This window comes from Urocitellus parryii, unplaced genomic scaffold, assembly GCF_045843805.1.
Source record: "Urocitellus parryii isolate mUroPar1 unplaced genomic scaffold, mUroPar1.hap1 Scaffold_83, whole genome shotgun sequence".
In the NCBI taxonomy this organism is placed as follows: Eukaryota; Metazoa; Chordata; class Mammalia; order Rodentia; family Sciuridae; genus Urocitellus; species Urocitellus parryii.
The window spans coordinates 109832-116503 of NW_027554189.1; the positions used below are offsets into that span (position 1 = coordinate 109832).

At 44.6% G+C, this 6672-nt stretch overlaps 1 pseudogene; it reads right to left on the bottom strand.

Annotated features, from left to right (window-relative positions):
* Positions 1 to 306: 306 nt before the first annotated feature.
* Positions 307 to 5743, bottom strand: LOC144252998 (dermatan-sulfate epimerase-like protein; annotated as a pseudogene).
* Between the last annotated feature and the right edge of the window lie 929 nt (positions 5744 to 6672).

Below are 6672 nucleotides of genomic sequence, written 5' to 3' on the forward strand. Positions count from 1 at the left end.
GTCCCCAGATAGATTAGCACAGTTACAGAAGAAGGCAAGTTAAACAAAATCCTTTAAAATCTTCCCATCTTCCCGGAAGCCCATGATATAATTTCATCTAACTTCTGAAGCAGAAATATTTTAGCAGAAAAAAAATTCAGAAACAAAAGCAAGGAAAGTGGTAACATAAAAATAAATCCTGCTAGGCCAAATATGGTGCCTATTTTTTAAATAATCTCTCTGTGCAAATAAAAGTACACACACCCACACCCACACCCACACCCACAATACAAGAATAAACAAACTCTTCTAGTCCATATCCACAAAGCGGGTGGGGAAGCATTAGTGCAAATTTCTGCTGACCTGCAGCATTTAGTCCATAAACTTTGGATATCCTAGTCGGTCCATCAGTGTCCAGCAGATGTTTTCAATTAGTTTAATTTCATCTCTAGGCAAGTTTTGTTTCCAAACATTAGTATTAGTTGGTGATATTTCTCCTTCATATGGAAGGTAAAAAAGGTTTGTGGAAGTGGCAAACAATATTTGGTTTAAACTAGCAGGAGACAAAGGAATCCCAAGAAAAGCAAAAATCCTTTCACTAGTTTTTTGAGGAAAATGAACAATATCTTCAAACTTGACCAGCTGGTAGCTGGTAGGCAGCAAATCTGTATTTATTCTCAAAGCTGCTGCTGTATTTGCTAGCCATAAATGAGACAATAAGGAGACAGCGTTTGATTCAGAATTTTCTAATTCTTTCTTCAATGGTTCATACTCAAAAGCATAGCCTGAATTTAAGTTACATTTGCCTTTACCTCCCTCTATTTTAAACAATTTTGCTAAGTGCTCTGGTACATTCTTCAAAGTGTAAAGACTTGGCTTACTACTGTACAGCATTGAATAAATCCATGCCCGAGGGTCTCTTACAATATACAATGCCCTCATCGAAGCTCCTAATACTTCCTGAAAAAAATGAAGCTTCAATGTCCAGCTACTGCTACTTAAACTAAGCACAGGACGTGCACTTGGGTAATAGACCAGGTGTCTCCTCAAAGCCCTAATATATTCAGCATCTCTGTCAAAAGCGCCTTTCATTCTACTTCTTTGTTCCAGCAAAGACTCTCTCCTTTTCAGTTTTCTTTTCTTGTCCTTATTTGTTGTAAAATAGTGGGCCAGTTTACCCTTACTGGTCTCATGCAAATGGATGTTTTGTAAATGTAGTTTTGTGTCCTGGACTAAAGACTGCAACCAGCCTCGAAGTAAATGGAAATGCCCACTGTGGATATCTGATACCTTCCATTCACAAGCATCTACAAATGAATCAATTTCAAATTCCGTTTCAGGGATATCAATGTAGGCTGTAGGAACTCTGATGTAGAGAAAGTCACTACTGTTGAAAAAAAGTTGTTTAAGTATTTTGGCTCCGGAACCAGGAAGTGAGGTAATGACAACATCAGGAAGATCCACGTAGTGCCCCTTGGAAGACGCAGGCTTCTTGCTTGTCTCAGTTCCTGTTCTTGTCCATTTTGCACAGATGGGCTGAGTGCAAGTGCTCCACACATCTAGAAGCTCAATAACCCACAAGGCAATAACAAGTATTAGTATCCAACGCATTAGTTTTCTAAAAGAAAGGTAAAACCGCCATTGAAATGTTAAAATCACCAAACTAATGCACAAAATTAATCCAATTGCTATGTTAAACTTAAATCCAAAGGGGAAAATAGCTCTATCTTGTCTTACAGGCAGTACTATTGCTTGAGTACCCAAACCAAATCGGGTTATTTGGCCTTGGTCAGCCACATTGGCAAAGCCACCAAATCCCAGGTAATTGAATCTTGTTTTCAGGTTGTGGTAGTCAGTTACAATGGAAACAACGTGTTCAGTGTTATTGACATTGAGAGAAATCTGAAGTCCAGAATTGGAATTATCAATGAATCTGCAGCTGGAAACATTGACATATGGCCCATAAAAGACATATGCAATTCTTGTGATTGTGGATTCCATCTGAAAGGTCACATTAACAAACTGAGTCCACCATTTCTTAAATTCAGCTGCTTGTTCTGCTTCCTGTATACTAGCCATGGGGCTATTGCCACGGTGATCAAACCAGAACATTTTGTAGTGTGCATCCCATACATCCATCATGGCACCATTATACCTATTCATAAACCTATATGGGATGTATTTAAAATCAATATCCAGGTTATGAAAGAAGGCACTGACAGAATTTATCGGGGAAGCTTCTTGCCTCTCAATGTGGTCAACAACTAGCAGAGTTTGAGAATTTAAGAGGAGTAAAGCACGATACACACTTTTCAGTCTCATTGCTGAAGAATAAGCAGATATCGCTTCCCCACTCACAAATATCATTTCCCCATGTTGAGAAGCAGTGATGATTTCCCCTGCTGAGTCACCAACTTCCTCACCAGTCCACATGAGTCACTGTGCACATTCTCCCAGTTGGCCTTCCCAGGGCTTATTACATTGGCTTGAGGGTGACGGAGCAAACACCAATACATTGTTAAGGTGGCTCAACTTTGGTCCATAGAGAGCTTCAGAAACAAAAACTTGCCCATTGGGGGCAAATGTAAATGAGTTCTGATCCGGATGTTCATGTCCAGGATTAAAGCTTCTCCACCCATCAATCCAGGAGTATGGCTGAAAGTGAACTATGTCATACACAGCTCGACCCCCCAGCTTCCCAGATTTGAAGGACACAAAGGTAGTGGTTTGTGTGTTTGGCAGCCCAGCCCCATAAGTGACAACTCCCCAGTTAGGAAATGTGTGCATCTTTGCAGTACCATAGTCAGCAGGGGGCTGTGGGGTTAGTTGTGGATCATACCAGATGTATTCTGTGTGGAGAGTACTCCACCTTTGGGCAGTGGATGGAACCATGGGTCCATCTTTAGGTCGATGCTTTCTAATTTGCTGAGCTAACCAATTTCCAGCTCCATTCTTTAAGATAAACTTATCCAAGAAAACTAGCTGACTCTCTGGACCATAAAACCAATTATAATTAGAATCTGCTATACCCACAGTTCTTTGGAAGCCTGGCAAAAGGGTGGCATAGTAGAACCAAAAGTGCATTTTTAACCAGTTATTATCCAAGTTGTTGATATTAAAATGGCGCTGTGCCAAAAAAACATACTGCATGACTGATTTAGCTGTGTAGCTTCCATAGGCCACACCTTCATCCAAAGAGCCATCAACAATGTGATTCAATAGAAACATTGTCTTTTCCATGACATCTACTACAACCTGTTTCCATATATTTGCTTTAGATCCTTTATCTACCCCAGTAACCAAGGCTCCTGTGAGTACTGCTATCATATTGGTAGCCTCATGGTTATGGAGAAGTTGTTTGCCCCATGAGCGAACCTTGGAGCATTCATACATTTCCTCAGTAATAACCCATATTTTTTCCAGATATCTTTGTCTTCGATGATTATCTAATAAGTTATATAAAAAGTCAAAGGCAGTGGCAAAACCTGTTAACGAATGGCCAACTGGAACCTCATCTCCTGGTGCATTCTCAACCAGCCAATCTTTGTAGCTAACCATCCGGTCCATATATTCCAAGACAAATTCAAAGGCAACTTTGTCTTCTGGACATAACAAACAGTACAATGCTAAAGGAGGCAGATTGTTACCATAAATTTCATTCCACTTGGCAGCAAAATCGGCATGCTTGGGTGGAGGTAGGTAGTATGTTGGGTTGGACAGCATAACTGTCACTGCACTTCTGATAGCTCTAAAAAGATGCAAATGGCTTGTGCGAGACTGTTGTCTCACTGCTTGGATTTCCCCAGCATCAAAATATAAACTTGGATGAAGCATACTTCTCCTCAGCTTTTGGTTGGGTCTGAAATCTTGCACTTTCTGTGTCTTAAACTGATCTATATCATCTGTGAAAACTGCCCATTCAGAGTAATTACTCACAGACTCTTCGAGAGTAGAGAAACCAAACACCACGAATGTTAAAATTAGGAAATGTCCTGTAAACATTAACCCCATGATCCATGGGGAAGATACTTTCCTTAGGCATACATAACAAGTAGGGTGTTTAATGTGTTTTCCATCTGGCTAATATAAAGCATATATTAAAGATCTTGATTAAACTGAATTTAAAATCTTCTATGCTGACATTCAGCTCATTCAAAGCAAGTACATTTGCCAAAAAGAGAAAATTTTACATAGCACATGTGTATCCCTGGCACAGTTCTGTTCCAGTAAATTTCAAGGAATATTAATGCCTCTAATTTTTCTGTAACAGAGGAACAGTGGTAATAGTCAAAATTACTATAAATGCAGCGTTTACTTCCTTTACATTAGTCTATTTGAACAGAAGAATCAAATCATACATGGTACAAGAAAGAAAAAGCACTCCAAAATTAAAATTAAGAGTCATTTGTAGCACAGCAAGCCATCACTGGTGATACACTCACCACACATGTATGACTTGTTTCTGTGTGTTTGACTGAAGACCATGGCAAAGTACTAACATTCTTGGAATGAGTGGAATCACTGATTATTCCTTTCAATATTTTATACTTCTTGGTTTGTGAACTATTTCTTCTTCCATTTTGGGGATAAAAACATGTTCAAAAAGTGTTCAAAGTCCCATGTGGTTTAAAAATATTCAAACTCCTGCCTTCATTTCAAATGTCTTTTCCAGGCTTACTGACTCATCAGTCTATATGACACAGGAAAGCATTTTGATGTCTTCTTCTATCAGCTTCATCAATACAACTATAAAAATCTAATCTCTTCAGCCACCTAGGCACATCTTTTCCAATCATGGAGTAATCATCGACGGGAAAAGAAAACTCCCCTTTCATCAACAGTGACCATGCCATCTCTTTTCTCTTCCTTTTTCATGACTCTCCTTTCTGGGGGGAAAACAAAACACAGCAATTGTCTGAGGCTACAGGTAGCTGAAAGTGAAAGCAAACTAATGATTTAAATACTCTACAGTCACTTGATAGAAACTTGAGAATTATAATAAAATCTAATATTATATACAATCTAAGTGATTGATAGATACAATCAAGTGATTTCTTTTCTTAGACTTATATGCACATACAAGGATTCCAACAAATGTGAGTCGATGACAAGCAGCTGTGATATATACATTGCTTTAGTCCTTTCTTTTTTAATGCTTTCACTAAAATGCAGTTAAAGAGGAATCCTGCTATCATTCTTGTTATTTTGGTTACAAATAACCCAGGGACATAACAGTAAACCTTGAAAGAGCCTTTTTTTGTTGCTATTCTGGCTGAAGGTCTGGAGTCTTCCCAAGGGGGAGCAGGAGGAAGAGGACAAGTAAGAGGGTCACTCCTCCAGGAGGAAGGCCATCCAGGGCGGCGCGGCGGCCTCACCTGTGGCCTGCGCCAGCGTCCCCGCACGGGCCAGCAGAGGGCGCGCGGAGCCAGCGCTGCCTGCCGCCCGCCTGCGCCGTCCCCAGTCGGCTAGAGCTAACCAAGTTTCAGTCTCGGGCAAGTCTGCTCTCCGCAGGAGATGCTGTCGCTAGGAGTTTCCCGACCCGCCCCGCCTGTTGCATTTTCTAATTCGCGTCCCACCAACCTGTCACCCCTGCCCGCGCTCGCGGCTCGCCGACCAGGACCGGAGGTCCGGGGCGGGCGACCCCCCGATGGCCCAGTGCGCTTACCTCCGGCGGCTGCGACGGGTCTGGGGCGGCGCTGGGCCCCAACAGCCGCGGCGGCGGGGAGTTGGGGACTTCGCGGCGCCGGAAGCCGGCCCCGCAGGGACCCCGCGCTCCGACGGGCTGAGCCGGCGCCAGGGGTCCTCCGCGGCGCCCGCACCCCGCGCCCCGCGGCGCTCGGGCACGCCCGCCCTCGGGGAACCCCGGACGCTCCGGGGCTGCCCCGGACCGCTGCAGGCAACCGTGGGCGGCTGGCGCACTCGGGGCAGCGGGTCCAGCAGGAGCCGCGTCGCCAGGCCGCGACGACACTGCGACCGCCGCTCCTCCGCGCCAGCTCCGGCCGCGCGGCCCAGGGAGGGCGAGAGACCGCGAAGGGGGCCGGCGGCCGGGGGCGGGGCCTGGGGCGGGGAGCGGCGGCGACGCGGGCCGGAGGGGCGTGGTCGGGAGCGGGGGCGGGGCCAAGGGCGGCGGGGAAGCGGCGCGGAGGTTCTGGGCTGTGGCGGCCGCTGTGCGCTCTGAGGAGCCGGGCGGGAGGAGGGGGCAGTGAGGGAGCGGGAGTGCCACGATCCCGCCGGGCTGGGGTTGAGATCATTTGGTTAAGCGAAGGGGACAAGTGTAACAGAGCCTCGGGTGGATGGGGTTGACGATATATGATGGGAGATGAGGTGATGATCCCAGTGACGTTTGTGATAACAAGGTTCACCCTCAGGAAAGAGCCAGCGCTGGAGAGGGAAGGACCACTTTCTCGGAACCCGCAGGCAACCTGGCTGAGGTTGCAGTCATTGCAAAGCAAAGCCAAAACCGTATATTACTATATGAAAACAACTTCAGTAGCACAGATGCAACCGACCAGGGCAAAAATAATAATAACCACGAATCAGCTTTACCAATTGAAAATAATTTTAAAGGCAGTATAAATAGGAGCAATATGGGATAAACAAGTAGAAGGAAACTCATAAAATGAAGAGAAATACCCTTCCTTAGAAATCTACAAACTGGTGGAGGCAGCCCGTCTTGGTTACTCTCACATGCTT